The sequence below is a fragment of the Phycodurus eques genome, chromosome 6 (genome assembly GCF_024500275.1).
Source record: "Phycodurus eques isolate BA_2022a chromosome 6, UOR_Pequ_1.1, whole genome shotgun sequence".
Classification (NCBI taxonomy): domain Eukaryota; kingdom Metazoa; phylum Chordata; class Actinopteri; order Syngnathiformes; family Syngnathidae; genus Phycodurus; species Phycodurus eques.
Window position 1 is genome coordinate 22,474,757 of NC_084530.1, and position 21,177 is coordinate 22,495,933.

Below are 21,177 nucleotides of genomic sequence, written 5' to 3' on the forward strand. Positions count from 1 at the left end.
TGTTTTAATTAGGAGACTGGGAAGCGACGCGCTAGCAATAATGACGATATAGGATGAAAAAGAGCTAGCGGAGAACTCGTTGTGTTCTTTTCCCCAAATTTTGGATAACTTGGATAAAAGTCTTTTTTTAAGATGTTTTCATCCCGATCAAGCTTTAAAGTGGCCATTTGATTTCAACCAGTAACACTCTGTTGCGGGGAGCTACGCACTAGAAATAATACCTTACGCAATTCGTTGCACAAAATAAAGTTTGCACAATTCCTTGTTGTTTTTCTGTATTGGTCATATAAATGGTCATAAATAGCCATTGGACTTTGTTTTTCGACGAGATAATGTAGTTTGCAGTTCACTCTAATTAACTGGACGTTGTTTTTCATATAAAACATGATTGAGATAAAAAAAAATGTGGGTGTATCCTACGAAATATATTTGTCGTCGTGTCGTTTTTTGTTTTTTCATCTCAAACAAGCTTTAAACTGATCGTAAATAGCTATGACTTCTTCCGATCAGATTTGCAAGCTCAGTATTATTTTTGTTTTGCTGGGAGTGACGAGATAAGAAAAATGAGGACATCTCATGAAAAATAGCTAGCAGACAATTTGCGGTTTTCATACAATAAAGTAGGCTTTACAGTATTGAACGCTGTAGCAGCTACACTGTAATGTACATATCTACTTGCATTTTGGTCTAGGCTGGAAGTTCCGCACAATTTGACTTTGCATAGCTAAGGCTACCCTTATGCGACAGTTACGTCGTAAAAAAAGATCGGCAATGTGGTTGATGAAAAGGTTTCCGTACAGACGATAATGTTGTCAAAACGCCCCGATTTCTTCCATGAACCTACGAAAACGCTTTTATATGTTGTAATAGGAATTTTCCTGGCCACTAGTTGGTGATGTCACTTTGGTACTAAGTACTTTTGATTTAAAAAAAACAAATACAAATACTTCAAATAAGAAATCTTCTCAGTTATCTGATCCTAGCCAAAGTTTTCCATTCTTGCGTCCTCACTCACACACATTTTCGTTGTTATTATATATACAGTCTTGTGTCATTGACGTGTCCACAGGCTAAACACAGACGTACTGATAGTGAGTCTTTAACATGACTCTTACAGCCTGGACACATTCCTGTTTATAATCTGGACTCTTGTTGGACAGACCCTTTAAAAGCGCTGATAAATCCAACTCTCTTTGCTTCCCCGCTCCCCTTGTCAGAATGCCTCTGAATACATATTTTGACTATCTGGCACATAATAAGAACATAATGCCATGGAATACTCAGAACTAGGAGTAGCTTTTTTTTCTGACCATATTTGTCGTTGTCAACATAGAAAACGTGCACTAACGACGAGGTCAAGGTCCTTACTTTGGTAATGTCAGCTTCGGGAAAAAAAAAAAAAAAAAAAAAAAAAACATCTGCAGACAATTTGAATGCGGTGTTTTTGTAAACACAGCTGCGAGGACAGAGTGGCCTAAAACTGACAATAACAGACTCAACTTAAGAGTGACTAATTGCCACGTAACAAACCAGCGTTTAGTAAATGCAGGAATCGAAAAAACAAAACAAAATTTAAAAAAAAAAAAAATTTTTTTTTTACGATGGGTTGCTTGCCGATTACAGATTATATTGTCTTGGTCTTTGGTAGTAAACTCGGTCAGTGATCTTCCATGCTTTCCCTGCAACCTGTTCCCAAATGTCCATCAAACCCAGTTGCTATTTTAATTGGTCCAACCCTCCTGACGGCTCCACCACCGACTCCCTGAAGATCACTTAATCCCTCCACTTATTCCTTTCGATTGCCAGCGGTGTTGTTTTTCAGCTCCCTTTTAGCGTCAAGTCATTGTGCTTAAAGGCAGACTCATTCAGGCCAGCTGGATGAAGTGGCTGGGGAGAGGGAAGTCTGGGCGTCCCTGCTGAAGCTACTGCCCCCGCGACCCGACCTCGGATAAGCGGTAGAAAATGGATGGATGGATGGATGGATCATTCAGGCCATCCATAGTGTTAGACACAATGGCCATTGCTTCTTCTTTTATTATTGTGTGTCTTTGGCCACATTGTACTGAGTAACCAGGACAGAGACACGTTTACTGTGTAGATATAAATCTGGTTCTGCAGTCATTTTTTCCTCTTTGCCATCTCTGATACAAAAAACAACAACAACAACAAAAAAAAGAAAAATCAAACAGATGTTCACTGAGCCGAAGTCACATGCTATTTAGTGAGAGGCCTTCGGTGATTTCTGGGGTTTTTGTGCATATTAGTTCAACTTATTTACAGTGCCGTGAAAAATTCGCAAGGAGCAAGTGGCAAAATATGACATTTGACGTTCTTCGATTTATGGTGTTTTTCATACAAATATTTACTGTCAATAATATTTTTCCACTGTATTTGTGTAGGTTAGTGATAGACACATTTGGGCGATGTCGCTGCCATAGGATTAAAATTAATGTGACGCTGGAGTTTTTTTTCATTGTTGAAAGATGTAAGGTATAACCCACATAAACAAACTTTAAAAAAAAAAAAAAAAAACTCAAAACAGAAATTGTGTGATACTGGGGGAAGGGTGTAAGTCATGGTATCTTGGTTTTGAGATGACTCTTTGACATTGGGCACACTAAGGGAACAAAACGCAGGAACACATTTAATAATGTTTGAAATGAAACAAACAAACAAACAAAAAAACGGCAAAATTCCAGCAGTAAATTCTTCCAAATTGAAACTCTCAAATGAACACAAGAATATTCAAAATTATATAGTTCATATCTTTCAACCTCAATCTTATTAGGAAAATGCAACATCAAGAGATAGCCTTTTTGGAAATGTTTTCCCACTATTTCCTTTCAGTTTTGTTAAATTAGTTCGCCATACTGTAAGCAACATACCTCTCACCATGGCTTGTGCCGGCTTGATGCTGAGCTGCACTGTATTTGTTTACAAAGTATATGTGTGGCTGGAACATAAGGCAGTTGCACCTCTTGTCCCTTCCCTAATATGTTCCATGTGGGAACGCTGTATGCCTCTGTACCGTACCTAATACATATGATTTGATTTCGAAAAATTGCGTGCGCACAAGCAGCAAACACTCACAACCCAGCCTAAACATGGCTCCTCACCGACACGAAGCTTGTCTCTCATGCGAGACGTGTCACTTCAACATCCTTCCTTGAGACCAATTCCTATTGAGACAGCGCTTTGGTGCCATCGTGTGGCATCCTAGTGTGTCATAAAAAGAGCACAAAACTGCACATAGGTGAGTTTTTGAGCAAATAATGGATAGGTTAACAACAATGCAAATAGTTGAATTTGTGAATAGCAAACCGCGAATAGGGAGGGGATTACTGAATAATGTCACATGCGATACTTTGGTTCAGGTTGGTTTTATCGTAAATATCCGTGATGAAGGGAAATATAAGGAGTACCTTAACTTTAAGTGGTCTCAGTGTCAAAACATCTGAATGTCACAAGCAGTGGAGTCTGCCTCCGTTGAGTACCCCCAACTGCAGTGGTGCAGTTCCTGAATAATGTCCCAAGGCACTTGGCGGTCTGTTGAGTGGTTGCCAGAGAATCGTGGCTGTCGTTGCAAAGTCAAAAGCTGAGATTTTGTCGCCGGGTTTAAACGTTACTTGATTTCTTCATCGTGTGGTTAGCCGCCGATGTCGTGACTCGATTAGTCCCATCTTGGTGTAATTTTGCACAGATAGTTTTTTTTTTTGTTTTGGTCCAAAGACGCGTTGATTAAAAGCATAGTTGGGAAACTTCTCTAAATGTTTATGACAGCTTGTCGAACATCCTCGCGAGCCATCATCAGAACTTCATGCTGGGTTTTGTTTTGTTTATGTTCCATTTGGATTACCAAACGCAAGGACTCATCTGGTTCTTTTGAACTGTAAAAGCTCCTACCGAGATCCGCTCGCACCACAAACGAGGCCCCTCGGACCTTATCGTAAGTAAGAAGGAGATGTTAAAGGTTAGGCGAGACAAGACTCGAAAGCATCTGGCGGTGGTTAAGTCTCTGATAAAGAGCGAATTTATCAAATGTGACATGACCCCCCATGTGTATTCAGAAATAATACAGTAACATTCTTGCAATCAGTAATGGGAAATTTTGCTCTCAGTGGCTTTCTGTGATTCAAAACAAAAAAACGTAACTATCGATTTGACTCGAGTCTAGAAGCATTTAACACAAATCCGTCACACTCAAAAGAAAAGATAAAACCCTTGATGTGTAATGGCGCTGATTAGCCACGACTGGTGGGATATGCATATCTAAGTGCCCCTCCAGTCGGCTGGCCTCAAGCACCAAAGCGACCCTTGACCCTCATAATGGGAAACTTATTCTGCCCCGAGGGCAAAAGGAAACTTAAGGGGCCCACCTGTGTTGACAATTAAATCCAGGAAGCTTGAAGAAACACACCACTAAGAAGCTGTTCACCGCATGGGGGTGGGGGGATGAGTAGGATCGTAGAGCTGAATGGCAATGACGTAGGACTAAAATGCTTAGTGAATTGGGGTGATTAAAGCATTTCTTTACCTTTGGGCTCCATTTTCATCAACGACGCAGCTGTGCTCGAGCGAAGAGCGAGAGATGCGCTCGGCGGAGTGAGAATGAGGTGTCAGACAGTTCGTCTAAACTCACGGCGTAGGTGGTCTAACACAGTTTTGGTGAATTGGATCGGGGCCCGTGCAGGCAGACAGGCACAAGCGCTCCACAGATGTATTTTAACAATGGACACTGAACCCTCTAGATTTTTGTACAAATCACTGAATTGAATGCATTATTACGTTATTATTCATTTTAATTTTATTTTATTTATTATCATTTTTTTGTCAAGGGCCACGTTGTTGGTACTGTTCCCCTCAGAGGGCCGTTATGACTGTGAAACAATCAAAATGATGAATCGCCTCACTATATTATTACATATACACAACAACTTGATGGATAACTAGTTTTGAAATCAAAAGTGAAGGATAATAGTTTGTTCAACTGTTCAAGTTACAATACAAAAGGGGTTTTGTAACCAAAATGTGCTTTCAATATGTAGTTATTAATTATTGCATATGACAATGAGACTTTTCGGTAGAGATTTTAGCAAGAATCCTGGAAGTTGACACATAAGATTTGCTTTTGCGGACCAGATAAAATGACATGGCGGGCCGGATGTGGCTCCCAGACCTACTATTTGATACCTGTGCATTATTAGTATTGTCATCATTATTGTATTTTTCAAAATCATCCCACAGCTGGGGGTGTTGGCGGTTCAGATGCTTATCCTAAAACATATACAGCCCAATGCTTTGCGCACCTTAATATCGTATGAAATACAAGTTCACATCAGTTTCAAAAGAGCAACTTTGTATCCACCTTGTGGATACAAAGTTTAGTAAATGCAACTTGTATCCACGCCGCGATATTGTATTTTGGCAGAGTTTGGCCACTGTCCTATATGGAATCAGCCCGAGTGTGGAAAGCGTGATAGTGAGTCAGCTGCTCTCTGACTGCAGTATCCTGCGTGAGATGATTAAAGCGGAGGAAATGGGAACGGCCGTCCAAAAGGGTGGACGACTAAGTTGTTCACTGCACATTGTATAGTTACGCTTCATTAACTGCCGGCTATGTGGATTTTACAGTGCTGTGTTTTCAGTCCAGCTTCCCGAGAGACCTTACGACTGCTACTTGAGAAAAGACTCCTTCTTGAGAAAAGACTCTTCACACAGAGAAGAGAAGTGTAGTGTCGACAGTCAAAAGCGCGGTAAATGTGTTCACATAAAACCTACGAGGTGCCAAATACAAAATAATAATAAAAAAAAAAAAAAACAGTCCCGGCAGACGACATGATCATTTCCTGTGCTTGTTTACTCTGAGAATTCTTGGAGACGAAGGGCGTCATGTGCGGTGGTGAAAACACAATCAAAATGCAATCTTATATTGGGGGAAAAAATAAAAAATAAAAAAAGAACAACAAACTACTTTCTTATTAAGAACATGTTTTAGCCGTTAGATGTCATTATTTTCGATATTATTTTTAACTGCCTGGCGCTTTAGCCGCCAAACACTCTGCAGCTCAGCCTCAGCCTAGTGTGGACATCATGGCGAGCGATTATGGAGCCAAAGCAATAACAAACACCACGGATGTTTTCATAGCAGAATAATTCACACTGTTCAACTTGTTACTGTTGAACTTGTCCGCATTGTTCGTTTTCCTCCAAAGAAGACAAACTCTTGGTTGTTGCACTTTCCTACAATAATCACATTTAAACTGTTTTTAACATTTTGGATTTTGTTGCATACGTTAGTTTGTAAAAAGTCATCAGAGTCATTCAGTAGTTTAAGAGTATCGTAACAAAACGATGGGGCTGTTTTCCTCTTTGTTCTCTGAAGTCTGCTTCATTATGGACCTTCTGTGACCTTACACGCGTTCGAGGAACTTCATCAGTCGCTCATGTTACACGGTCCTACTGGAGACAATTTGGTTACATTGATTCTTGTTGAGGTAACAGCATCAAAAGCGATCCATGTGCTCTGACTCCATCCACACTTAGCCTTAATGAATATGTGACTCATGGAGAGGCCAAGCAGGATTGGTACTATAGTGCATGTAATGCTGTGTACAACTCACTCGTAGCTAACAGTAGGCCCGGCGCCACTCGAAGGGCAAAATTGGCAGAAGGAGGTCCGCTTAACCCCAAAAATGCATTCACTGGTCACTTCATTAGGTACACTGGCACAATTAAATTAAATTAAATTAAATTAAATTAAATTAATAAATAAATACTACTACTAATATTAATAATCATAATGTGCAAAATACTAAGTTCAACACATCTGTAAATTAATATGTTCCTAGATATTGTGTAATTATCAAATATAAATATATATAACATTAAATGGGTATTATTGTTATTATTATTTTCTTTTCTTTTTTGTTGTTGTTTAAATATAATATCTTGTATGCATTCAAAATTTGGATCAGTTTACTCAAAACAGTTTTTTCAACACCTCCGGAGACAAAAAACATAAGCATAATATGTATCATTATTATTTAAATACAAATATTTGTATTAATTTGTTACATCAGAGTACTCAAATGTTTCACCTGTATATAAAAAAGACAAACAATAGTAAACACTATTACTTCTACTACTACTACTACTACTAATAATAATTATTATTATAAGATTTGTTCGTTAAATTCCCCTGTAATTTAACAAAAACAAAATAGTACTTATTCATAAATAATTCCTATTAGTGAATACTACGTAGTAATTTTATTAGGATGCCATATTTACTGTCATTGTTTTATTCGTACGCAATGACAACAATGATTCAAATTACATTTCAATATAAAGTATAATATATGTAAATTAGATCAGAGTAGTCAAACTGAACATCAAGTATCTTTTAAAAATACTAATAAATATTTGTTTTTGTTTTTTTGCCAAATTTGCATTCTTCCCTTTCATAATTGTTTTTTTTTTTTTTTTTTTTTTTTTAAGTATCTCATTAATAGTACTGCCTTAGTTTGCATACCTTGATATATATTACCGTCTGTTACCCTTCTCCTGTTTTATACGGACTTTTGCAAAAGCTGCTATACACACTAAATCACATTTAGTGACTTAGCTTTCTCCCATTTAAAAAGCAATAGCTGGCTCTTTCCATCACTGTTAAAGCAAAGTGTGGTGTTGATCCAAACCTCACAGTGTCATTACCAGTCCCTTAAATAAAACCGCATCAGTGCACACATGAAAGGACCCCTCATATGACCCCCAAGCATGTTGTGAACGCGAGGAGGCCACCCACTATGGAGCCCTTATCGTGTTTGCTTGTTGGTGTTGGGTTTGCTTTTGGAAGAGTCTTAGCTGGACAACTTCTCGGTGCTCCAGAATTCTATAGCGAGAAGTCTCATGACGCATGTCCAAGGGAAACATGCACCCTGCTGACCTGCGGGGGAATGTCAGTGCGGGGCCCCCGCAGCCTCTCCGGGGAGATCCCGTAGATGGAGCATGGGATGATTTCATTACGCTACACACGTACACGCATTACGCTGCGTGTACGTGTTTTCAGTTGAGTTTTGCTTCACTTGTAACCGCATAATAGCGGTTGATAGTTATATGGGAGACGTTTCAATGAGGCGTTGAACGACTATGCAGTGGTGCCTGGAGAAATTATACAAAAACGGATACAAAAATACGGAAGGATGAAAATAACACAAAATAATATTATACTTCATGAAAACATAGAGGAAAAAACACATTTAAATAGAATGTAAAGCATTAAACATTTGTGCATCGTGATTTAATGATGCAATTTAAATCCTTCACCTGCATGAACTGATGAACTCTGCTCGGATGAGAAGCCAAACATCTTCTAAGACAACCAGAACAGTCCAATTGCGATCGATTCAATTCCCTGAGAGTGTTACATGTAAACGTTAGATGGAAATTGTTGCTAAATAAAGCTTTCAAAACAAACAGTTCTAACAGTTGTACTTCAATAAAGTTGAATGCAACTGAACTGAACTCACCAAATGTACTTTCACCCACTAATATTTTATGCACAGTTTGAACATTTCATTCAATGATTCTTTCACGTACCACTAGAGAGAGCCCGTGTACCAAAACTGGTAGTCGCACCACATTTTGAGCACTACTGCTCTAAAACAAGTTCCCCTTAAATGGCCGCTTTGCCGCAAAATTGGCTTACTTCCTGTGTCTTTTTGGGCATGGCTTCTTGAGACTTTTTGTGTGCGTGTGTGTGTGTGTGTGTCTGCTCCTGATACACGTGATACACCCAAATTGCGATTGCTGTTTTTTTTCACCCATCGACCGCTCTCTGCCTTTCATGTTAGTTGCAGCTCTAACTTGCAATATAATGTCACCTTCATAGGCAAAAGCTAAAATCTGAGCGTGGACCTTCCAACATTGTTTTAATAAATACCTGGAAAGAAAAGTTGAAATGTTACTCATATTCATCTTTTGAATATGTTTTCAGTGTAATATAAAGCACTTGGCCTCACTGTCCCAATACATTTGGGAGGGAGTGGAGTGTAGTCATGTAACCAAGAGCCTTTATGTGACAATGCCTTTTTTTGTGGTTTGCTCCCATCGCCCATAATGACAAACATGTGACAGTGCCAATGGAGGCTTTCTCCTCCATGTGGTAACACTTTATTAGTAAATGGCTTCAAAGCTCTTAGATGCTGGACTTTTTTGTTTTTTTCCTTTGGCAGTCTATAGTGGTTGGTTAAAATCCAGCAATTGTATTCATTCATTGGTTGATTTTTGTAATGAAATTAGATGTTTTTACCATGGCTTTTTAAGACTTTTTTTTCATGGGTCTACTCGTAATAGACCACGCTACCAAATTCCAAATAGACAGCTCATCAAATGTAGTCTTCACAGGCAAACCCAAACCCAAATCACCTTAAAATGTTCACTATTTTGGGGGTTCTACTATTGCTCGGTACACTTACAAAATAGCAATCGCTTTTCTGACCCCACTTCCGATTTTTTTCGAGACATGATCCGTCGATCGTCGATGTTTTTTTTTCCTTTTTTTTTTTTTTGGCGCGGCTGGAACAGATTCATGGCATTCCTATTCATTTCAATGGGGACACGAACAGCTGATGTGTGATGACACTGTGCGCACACATACACACACACACACACACACACACACACTTAACACACGCCACCATTCAGCCAGTTGTCGCTGCATTAAAACATACAAATGTGTATTCTTAGCACCACGTCCATCGTCGTGCATCATGTGCATTCTCCTCCGGTCCATGTGTACGGTTATGGGAGTCTTCCAGTCTTGTATATACATGTATCGGTTATAAATGACTTGGAAGCTTAAAAGAAAGCATGAGAATTTTGTGACTGGTGGCAGAGTTCAGCCAGGCCTTCTTGGCTCAGCGCCTAGAATATCTCGATGCTAAAAAGGAGAAAATAAACAGTGAAAGTGATAGGAAGTCATTCGGTATTTAACTTTCGTTCGAAACAAACGCTCAGTGGCGTTCATGTATCTTGGTGTGCACGAAGTGAGTTTAAAAAAAATAAAAGCGTCATGGTTTCTTGTGAATCATTCAGTGTGGTAGCATGTAATTTTGTTTAGACAGCAGTCAAAACGATATGTAAAGTACGTGGGATTCACGGGTCTAATGGACAACAGCTTGCCAGCTTCCAAAATAAATTACATATCTAATTAATATTCAGTGACGTGTTCAATTCAATGAGTTAAATAATCTTTACATTTTTTTTTAGTTAAGATGCGAACAGTACAATAGTACAATAGATTTTTAAATGTTTTTATTTTATTTTTTAAAATAACTAAATTGTTAACAGTACATGCATAATAGGGCGGCGCGGTGCCCGACCGGTGAGCACATCTGCCTCACAGTTCTGAATGAGTTCGAAATTATTGAGGAAGTATGAATAGTACACAATATTTTACTTTTAAGTATCGAAAAACAACAATAAATAAATCAGATTAAAATTCTTTGTTTATGTTTGGAATAACACAATTTCACTGTGACAATGAGTTTGAAATGATTTCTTTTATGGATTGCAGATGTTAAAAGCAAATGCTACAGTGTATTACTATAAAACATTACGCATAAAACAAATACAATTGAGATAATAAATCCATTGCAACTTCATATTGATTGATTATTTTGTCAAATTTAGTGTGTAATAGCAGATTCTACATTAAGCATTGAGAAAATAAACATCCACAATGAGTAAAATGCATAATTTCATATTTTTCAATATTATAATTGGCTATGACATATGAGTACAAAATTAGAGCAATTCCGCATTTTGTTTTTAAATATTTAGAAATGTAAAAACAAAAATACAACACACATACAAATATGTTTTCAATAACCTAATTTTACTGTGACATAAATTAGTGTTGAATTACAGAATTCCATCATTAAAGGTACACTTTTTTTTGGTATTTTGATTCATCTTTAAAAATAATAAATCGATACATATTTGTGTGATATTTTTCTCTCATAATTTTCTAATGGCAAATGAGTAAAACAATGGTGGAATTTAGGGTTTAAGAGCTCATCAAAAAGTAGTATTTGTTATGAACCATATCATTTTGAAATTAATAATAAAAAAGAAAATCTATTTTATAAATAATCTATATATGTATTAATATACTGTAGGAGGACATATGGCTTTATTATTCATATATTTCAATTTAAATATTACGCGCTTGCTTTTCATCGATGCTGTAATTGTCGGAAAGCGGCACTAGATGTCACAATTGTTTCTTTTTTCGTCAAGTTCGGCCTCCTTCTGCTTTTATTTGATTGTGCTGAGATAAACATTGATCCAATCCACATATTCTTTCATATTTGTATGGAATCAAACATTTACACACTGGCGTAAAGTTTTTAGCTGATGAACTTGACTCCTTGAGCAAAGAAGCAAGCTTTTTCAATCCATTGCGGACAACAAAATAGTTGAAAATGAGTCAAAGTCGTAATTATTGCAGGGGAACGAGGATATAAATGAGTTCAGAGTCAGAACAAAAGGAAGCTGTGATGTCCTCCCGGCCCCTCTCCTCGTCTCTTTGGCTCCCACTCGGAGCGAGACAGATGCCTCTCCGTGCAACTTCACAGCCGAGGAGCGCTGAAAGTGATGAAAGCCACGAGCCGGGGTCCCGCTTGCGAAGACCCCCGGCTCCTCGTCTGCCTCACAGCCTGCCAGCCGGTGTGAAGACTCCCCTCATTTAGACGTTCCCCTGGAAAAAAAGAAAGAAAGTGGGGCTTTGCCTTTTAATGAAGGCCTTGGTGGATTAGGCCCTCGCTAGCGCTTTAAAGTTGCACTTGACAGGTATATTTAAGTTCACCAAGTTTGACCAGATGGAGCATGTATATTGTATAAAGTCTTTGAATGTGATCCTGTTGCTGCTGGTGGAGAAGAAATGTATCAAACAAGAGATGGAAGTGAGGTTCGGGGGTCCTTGTGGGTAAAAACTGCGCCTGGATCTGGCGTCGGATTAAATAAGACGGGCGGCTAATTGTTAATATTCATCGATATGTTTAATCGCATGTTAAAAAATGCATCGGGGAGCGACCCCGAGAGCTTGCCGACGACGCTTTTATGATTCGCTCGTCTCTCTCTCGGCGGGCCAAACAAACACGTTCGAGTCGAAGGGATCAAACGCGTGCGAGCAGCCCGCCGCGCGCTCTTATTGGACCGCGGCCCGAAGTTTGTTTACTCGCAAAGTTTGCTGTGAGGAGCATCAACAGTTTGGCATCTTTTCGTATCGGGATCCGTATTTGGAAGTCAAAATGGATGCCTCGCTATGAGAATGCTGGGAATCCTTTCAGTCACTCAGCAAAAGAAGTCCTGAAGCAAAATAAGCTTTGCAATTTAGCATCACGCTGTCTAGAGTACCTGCTTCCGATCAGGTCACGCTTGGATGAATTCCCTAGCAGCACTTCGTCAAAGTACGAGCCCTGGAATTCGCCGCCCCCAAAAAATGGTTGCTTCAATCCAAAATGGCTGACTACCTGTTTAATTTCGGGCGTGGGTCTTTGAACCTTGTCCTGTCGTGATAGACGTACATCAAATTTCATGCTGGTCGGTGAAATGGGTAGTTTTTTCTGCTAGTTTTTTTTTCACACCCTTTTTTCTTGGAAATTGCCCCAAAATGGTTACTCCAAACCAAAATCGTCCTCCTTCTGCTCAGTTTCATGCAGAGGTCTTTGAGACTTTTTTTTTTGGTGCATTCTGCCATGTCTGCCAAATTTTGTCGATCGGTGAAACTGGTGTCAGGTTTTTTGTTGTTGTTTATGCTGTCATAATAGGCTTTTCTACCCAGGTTTGCGTTGCCTGGCCAAACTGGTGTCGGGGAATAATTTTGTCTAACTTTAAAGGGGGCGCTACTGAGTGGGTTTTGGGGTTTTACCCCTAGAATACATTTATTTACACCAGGATACAGGCGCTTGCAAAATTGGTGCATTTTTGGTCATGATGAGGGCCTCCATAAAAGTGATTCAGAATAGCTCCTTCTGGTGCTCAAGCCCTATTTGAATATTATGAAATAAAATTATACTATACAATATATATTATTATAAATGCATTGCTAGAAATAAACAATGAGAAAAATGTGATTCAATTTAGTAAAAAAACAATTTTTTTTTAATCTATTTATGAAATATAATGATTTACTTGGGTTCAAAATATTCCACCAAGTGACCAAAAAGTGTCACATGGTCATCTCAATATACTGTATTGTAATTTGACTTTTGCCACTTGCTCCCTCTAGTGACCAAATGTGGAAGTGACATTCACTGACCACAATATTAGGTACACCTGCACCCTCTAATGAGATCCAAGGCATGAGCTGAATGCAAAATTCTGATTGACACTCTCCGAGAGGGCTTCATTTAACAATGTTTGTTTACCCTAAAGAAACGGCATCGAAACATGCTAAGAACAACTCTCAATGTCACACAGTGCCAAAAAAGTAAGTAGGTAGATGTGCTAGCATTTTATAACTGTGCCATTTAAAGCCTTTCCCGCGTTTCCGCCCCATCTGTTATGATGAGAAAATTAAAAAAAATAAAATAAATAAATAAATAAATGTCCAGTTGGTCAGTTTCCTCCCACGTAGCACACATTTTCCTTCCACTTACACTTAGGTTTCATCATCATCCTCATCATATTTCATTTTAATGTTGCAAAGGCAGCGATGCTAACCGTTTGAGCAGTCCTAATACATATAAATCTATAAGAATATGTATTGTAGTCATCCTAAAGCCATGCCAATGAATTGACGTCCGTGTTGCTAAGCGGCTCGTGCTGGGAGGAAGCGGCGCGGCGCCTCCTCCACGCCTCCTGCTGTTAATCGTCGTCTTCTTCCTCTTCTCGTGCTCAGATGGTTCATGAGTGAGCAGTTAGGATTTCAAAGCGATGGCCACTGCTCTTTTGCTTCTGTGAATTAATAATCAAAAGGAGACGAGAGAGCAGGAGGGGCGTAAAGGAAGGAACGAGGCCTTCGAAAATCAATGGCGCCATCCGGGAGACATGAGGAGGAGGAGGATGATGATGATGATGATGATGCTTTGGGGGCCTTGAGTCATCTGTGTGTGTGTTGTGTTTAGACAGACAACTCACCTTCTGCATTGTCTCCTCCGATCGGCATCACTATTACACCAGGAGGCCCGGGCTTGAATGGTGCACGGGTACATGAAAGAGTCCGTAGCAGGGTCAAACTGGGGTCATCATAACCCCTTTATGAACCGTTCAGTTAACATTTTCGCGATTATTAACATCACTGGTTATTGATTATTGTTATTGTGTAAAAAGAAGTTTACCGCTGTTGTGAGCGAAGCATGACAACATATTTGTGTGTGTGACAATGTGTGTGAGAGAGAGTGACCATATATGAGTGTTTGTGTGTGCGTGACAGTGTCTGTCTCATGTGTTTGAGTGTGACACTGTGAAACAATGTGTGTGTGTGGCAGTGTCTGACAATGTGTGTGGTTGCGACACTATATGTTACTGTGTGTGTTTGTGTGGGGGGTGGGGGGGGGGAGTGAGTGTGTGACAGTGGACAAGTTTGTCTGACAATGTAAGTCTGTGACAGAGTGTGAGCGACATTGTCTTTCAATTTGTACGCGTGTTTGTGTTAGTGTGTGTGTGCATGGCACTGTTTGTGTGTGCGACACTATATTTTACTGTGTGTGGGTGTGACAAGTGTGTCGTGCAAACTCCACGCAGGTGGGGCCGGGATTTGAACCCCGGTTCCCAGAACTGTGAGGCAGATGTGCCAACCAGTCGGTCACCGTGCCGGCTGTTTGAAAAATATATACAAAACATTTACAGAAGAACATGATTTTAACAAAGTGTGACCATGAAAAAGCTATAAATAATGACAAAACACACACGAGCGAGCAAGTTGAACTTTTTAATATTTGACGTTTGCCGGCAATAATATTTAATGATGAATGACTCGCCATAAAGAAATTGTGTGTGTGTGTGTGTGTGTGTGTGTGTGCACGCACGCGCGGTTTACCTTGATCTATTTTGATTTATTCCTTCGGCCCTCGGGTCATACCTACGAATTAGGCCTCATCGATGAGGAGGAGAGCATCTCCCTGATCCCAAAAGTGATAATTACCAACATGGTTATTGATCGCGCTATTGATGCATGGCTAATTGTTTTTCTTCTGCTTCTTCTTCTTTGCATTTATGTATTCAATCCATATTATCTTGTGAGCGCTTTGACCTCCAGCAGGAGAGGAGACGAGAGGAAAACTCTCATTAGGACCGTTAAAAAAATCACAGATTTCTTCTATCTATGCATGACTTATGTATGTTTATGAAATTTATTAATTACATATTGTAACCCATACGCAGTGTTTGACCTCAGCGCAACCTTGAAGCGAGTTAGCTGGTCTCTACAGGCCTTCCGCTAAAGCTTCATCGCATCATCCAATTGATCCGTTACATTACGCCTAAGACGCCGAATAACCGTGAATATTATTTTTTTATCATTAACACTTATTGGATTTTTTTTTTGCGCATGAAAAATATATTCTTATCTGTTCAATTAGTCGGCCCTTCGCATAATATCAAGATCTTTGTAATCAGAATGGGAAATTGTATATTGTATTTGATAAGGGGGAATATGCGCTAATTATTGAGTTCATAAAATATCGGCACAACAACGTGCAATGATGAAGTTCCACGAAAAAGTATTTGCGCCCTTCTCCAATTCTTTTGCACAGTTGAAGATCATCAAACAAATGTAAATATCAAAGATAATTCAAGTAAACATAAAATGCAGTTTTTAAATGGTAATTGAATTTATTGGGGAGGGGGGGGGCCCAAAGCTACTTGGCTGTGTGTGAAAAAGTAATTGTTCCCTTGTTAAATCATGAATTAACTGTGGTTAATCGCATTTTTTTGGAAAGCTGAGTTCATTTCAACAGACCACCCCCAAGTCTGATTACCTCCAGAACTGTTAAATCAAGAAATGTTTTTTGGCGGGTGTCAATTACTCACAGATTTTTGCTATTCGCGACAAGGCTTGCTCACATGAACGTCCATCCATTGACCTTACCGCTTATTTATCCTCACTTGGGTCACGGGCTGCTGGATCCTATCCTAGCTATCTCCGGGCGGGAGGCGAGGCACACCCTGAACCGGTCGCTAGCCAATCGCAGGGCACATAGAAACAAATAACCATTCGCACTCACATTCACACCTACGGGCAATTTAGAGTCTTCAAACGACCTACCATGCTTGTTTTTGGGATGTGGGAGGAAACCGGAGTGCCCGGAGAAAACCCACGCAGGCACGGGGAGAACATGCATTTTGAATGGATTTGAACCCCGGTCCCCAGAACTGTGAGGCAGATGTGCTAACCAGTCGTCCACCGTGCCGGCGCTCACACGAACACTGTATTTAAATTTTGCTGCATTTGTCATTTTTTTAAAGACGTTTTGAATAGCCCACATGTGGTTAGTGCTGGCATGAGGCTAAATGCCGAAACTTGTCGAGCAATCCACATCCACCGTGTTGCGTTGCAGATGTTGCTGGAGCACATCTGTGTGTGTGTGTGTGTGTGCGCGCGCACACGCGTGCGTATGTGCGTGTGTGTGTGAGTGTGTGCGCGGGCACGTGTGTGTGGCAATTGGCCGCGGAGGCAGCCGGCCTCTGCCAGGACATCTGCTACCCGTCACAGCGCTTAGCACACGTCCTGCCCACCCATCCGTCGACCCTAACGAGGACCATGTCAGTGGCACAGAAGATGCAAGCGGGTCGTGTCCTGCTCGACTCGTGACCACCTCTGAAGTCCCACGGGGGGCGGTGTTGAGCATTTGCAAGGCGAGGTAATTAGCAGGTGTTTATTTTCGCCCCGTCCCGTGTCCAATTCCCGCCCCCTCCTAGTGTTGAAGGTGTGTTTGTGCTGTTATGCCCTCTGGCTTGGCTGCCAGCATACTCCCGCTGATCTGAGCCAGGAGGCAGACTGCCGAGGAATACCGATCACCTCGCCCGGGCGCCCGTGATCCCTTTGAGCTCCTCTCTGGCATCTTTCCCCCTTCTGCCAGTTTCCTCATCTGCCGCTTGTGAAGTTGACAACAAAGACATCCTCGGGGTCCCCCTTGATGCGAGACCCGCTCTTGATCTTTTTTTCCCCGTGTTTTTTGTAGCACTGCGTTGCACTACTTTCATATTCCGCGGGCGCGGTATTTACACGGCGCAAGACAAAGAAGCAGGGCCTGCTTTTTCATGCGTTGAGTACCCCCCGTCTACATGTTAATAGCCTCATAGGGGTGCACTTGACACTAGGGCCTGACTCGACTTTAAGACAGACAGCCAGGAAGCATCACTCTGTGCGTCTATCCATCTAACATCCATTTTATTAGCATAATAGCATAATTGTCGTCAACAATTCAACAAACAAGAAGAGTCCAGTTTCCTCCATTCAACCTTTGCAGATTAACATGTCCAAGATGACTGAGAATCTACAAAGGCATGAAAAAAAAAAAAAAAAAAAATTCTTTAGCAAGTTTCAATGATATTGTGACATTAAGTTAAAAAATGACTTGGGCAATTACGCTATTAGGCTAACAATTTGTCTAACTATCAATCTCTCTATCATCCACTCATCCATCGTCAACCCATCCCCAATAAAGGATAAATACATCCATTTGTTGAGTATTACAGCCATGCATAATTAGGAATCCCACTCCTCTCCGCTCCAATATTACTGGCTGCAGGACATGCGCCGCTGCAATATTATTGGCTGCTGTATCCCAGCAGAACACGCCATACTGCTGTCAGACAGCAAAAGAAGGGACTTAAAAGAGGTGACGTTAAAAGGAATCCCGCAAGCCCATCCTAACCCTAACCCATCCTAAGCCTGCCCAACCCTAACCCTAAACCCAAACATAACACATTTTTTCTCTTTCGTACAAATGTGATACATCTTTATCATCCATTTGTCGAGCCAATTTATATATGTCTGTATGTCCATCTGTTTTTATCATACATTTGTTTTTGTCTTACAAAGCATCCATCCATCTACCTACCAAAGATCCTCGCAGCACTTGTACAGTTTATCACAGATGCATCTATAAAAAAAAATCCATCCATACTGTCTGTGTAAATTCTCAGTCTTTCATCCATCCATTTTTTTCCTCACGTCCAATCATCCATCAATCAATCATTCCATGTCTCTATAGCCCATCCCTTCATCCAACTATCAAAGATCCATTACATCTGCCCATCTCCTTATCATCTATGCACCTGTCCATCCATCTGTTGTCAACCCATCACTTTCATCTGCGCGCCCATCTATCACTTTAACATCTGTCAATCCATCTATTGCTCATCCCGTCTCATAGACATTTATCCATCTGTCCATCCTTCAATCAAACATCTATCCAACATCCGTCCATCCATCCCTCTTCATCCGTTTGTGCATGCCCCCATTCACCCATCTTTTTTTTATCATCCACAATCTGGCCAACATCTATCCATCCATCCAAGCATGTCTATCAATTTGTCAATCCCTGCATTTTTTCATCCATCTCTACATCTAACCATCATTTGGTCATCAATCCACATTTTTCTGTCATCCACCAATTCGCCCACAACTCCAACCATTAATCGAGGCATCCATCCACCTACTCTCTCAAAATGTTTATCATCTATGCAATCTTGCATCCTTTCATCCACTCGCCCATCCATCCACATGTATTAGCCATACACCGTGCATGCATCTATACAGTTATCAGTCCATCCGACCATGCATCCGTCAGTCACTAATCAGTGCTTCTGTCCATCCTTCCTTTTGACCTCTCTTTTCTGCCACCCCAGTGATCGCTGCGTGGACTGTCATTGCAGCCACAACATCCAATAATATTCGCTCCCCCACATACATCCCCGCTTTCCTCTTCTCTCCTTACCCCACCCCACACCGTGCCTCAAGGCCTCGATAACCCCCTCCCCACCACCGCCATACAACCCTCTGCCTCTATGAGGAGAAATCTCTGAAGAGCTAATTAGTGGTGGAATGGAGTCCAGGAACAGCCAGCAGAGCTGAAGAAGGGAGATTGGCACCGGCGTGAGCTTTATCGGTCACGGGCTGACAGGAGGGGTGACAGCGAGCCACGGCAAAGCACTGCCTCTCGGCTGACAGAGACAATAACGTCAGGCTTTGAGGACGTGAGTGACAGCAAGGCAGCCAAAGGCAAGAAAAAAAAAGAAAGAAATAAAATGCTGCTTGCTTCCTCAGGTTGTCCTGCAGGTCACCCACGTAGCCGTCCCAGAGAGGCGTCCTTGTCGGTGGTCACCAAAATGTCACAAATGTCGATACGGTGAACCCATAGTCATCGTGGGGGAGATGTTCCAGACCCATCCACTATCGGTGAAAAAAAAACAACAACATTTTTTAAAGTTCTATATGCGATCCACACATCCGTCCCAGAAAGGCATTCACGTCTGTGCCCATCAAAATGTTGCGAATGTTGCTAGTGAACCTTCGTTCATCATGGGGGATACGTTTCAGATCCACCCGCTATAGGTGAAAATCTTTGATGCCGAGAGCCCATATAATCCAAAGGGTATTTAGTCATATTTTTGTCATTTAGTAGAATTTTGCACAAAAAGATATACGCTGTAATGAGTTGAAGAAATATTTTCCGTTTATGTCCGTTGAAATTCTCAGTCATCCAAGTCGTGGTGATCCGCAAAAGTTGTGTCAAGGCGACTGGACTCTTCTTGGTTGTTTCACCTTGAATCCAAAAGGCTTCTTCAGTTCTACATTTTTAAGTGTGAACCAAGTTCAGATAGTCAGTAATCATTAAAGTCACTTTGTAGAATTTTGCTCAAAATGTAAAACACTGTCATCAAAAGGAGTACATTATTGGTGACATCCCCCCCTGCAAAAATATGACAAATATGAAGCGGGTAATACAAGAGGGAGTTATTTTCTGGTTTTGAACATTTACGATTATTGTTCGAATTTCGGACCACAATTTACTCACAATTTTAAGTATTTCGATGAACTTTATTGACTGAACAAATGGTAACAGTAAGCAGATGAACAGCAGTGATCTGAAAGTTTCTCAATTTTGGATTATAAATTGCTGATTAGATCAGGTGAATAGTTATTCAAATAATGCCCAAGTTTATGGCTCAGTGCCTTTTTATTGGGAATATATTTGTGGCTGATTGCTACTCCTGAGTACTTTTCCCTAAACTGCAGTTATATGGTCTTCCGAAAAGATCTTTTCTGTGTACAACCAAAGCGCTGACGAGAAGCAGCAGGCCAGGAACACCCTGGCGGGCATCAGGAACAGTTTAGTATTCAAAGTCAGAACAAACGGTTCCTGCAAACTGCGTTAGGCTTAGCGTAGGGGTGGAACTGTGAAATGACGCTTTCATGAGGATCATTTATTAATTTTGTCAGGTAAAAATCAAATCACGATGCCTGCGAGCAAGCCGGGATAGCAGACCGGGAGTAATTAGCATCGGTGGGAGAGAGGCGACGTCTCCTCGTGTACTTGGTTTGTTTGGATCAGCGGAAACCGGCGGAGGAGCTTGATATTGATTTGGCTGTCTGCACTGAACCTCGCTGTCCACATTTGTTAGCGTCTCTTACACACCGCCCGCTATATTTACAAGCTTATATCCAGCAAGCCAAAGTTTCTTGTGTATTGTCGACATTTTATAACTCAAGCCAGAGTTTCAGAGTGTTTTTGTCTGTAAGAATGACAGGTTGCATTTTAGTAACTTTGCGGCATACATGTTGAAAGCACTGTTAATGTTTTTCTGACACATAATCGTCTTTTGGTGGCATCATCATGCCTGAACACCCCCCATTTTTTGTAGACACCTCCATCTTATTGAAAATATGTATTTTAGGGTTCCCCAACATGAACCCCTAAAACTCAGTAGCACCCCCTGGAAAGAGCCCTTGATGCCATTTTCACCGGTCAACACAAAATTTGGTGTCCATGTCGATCATAACATCCAAAATTGAACATGAAGTTGGCCTTCATGGTTTGAATTATAGTCATTTTTTTGGCCAATTGTAGGGCTCGTAGTTTGACAAACTCTTTCTAGGGAATTTGCCCAAATGGACCCCAAGCGGAAGCAAGTACCCAAGACAGATTGGCAACACTAAATTGT

The 21,177-nt window shown here is 40.7% G+C and overlaps 1 long non-coding RNA gene across 1 annotated transcript in view; it reads left to right on the plus strand.

Moving 5' to 3' along the window:
* The first annotated feature begins 3,742 nt into the window (after nucleotides 1–3,742).
* The window catches only part of LOC133404507 (uncharacterized), a 78,455-nt gene continuing 61,020 nt past the window's right edge, over nucleotides 3,743–21,177 (plus strand). The window contains exon 1 of the long non-coding RNA XR_009768840.1: nucleotides 3,743–3,946. This is a non-coding gene — a long non-coding RNA (uncharacterized LOC133404507). The remainder of the gene's footprint in view (nucleotides 3,947–21,177) is intronic.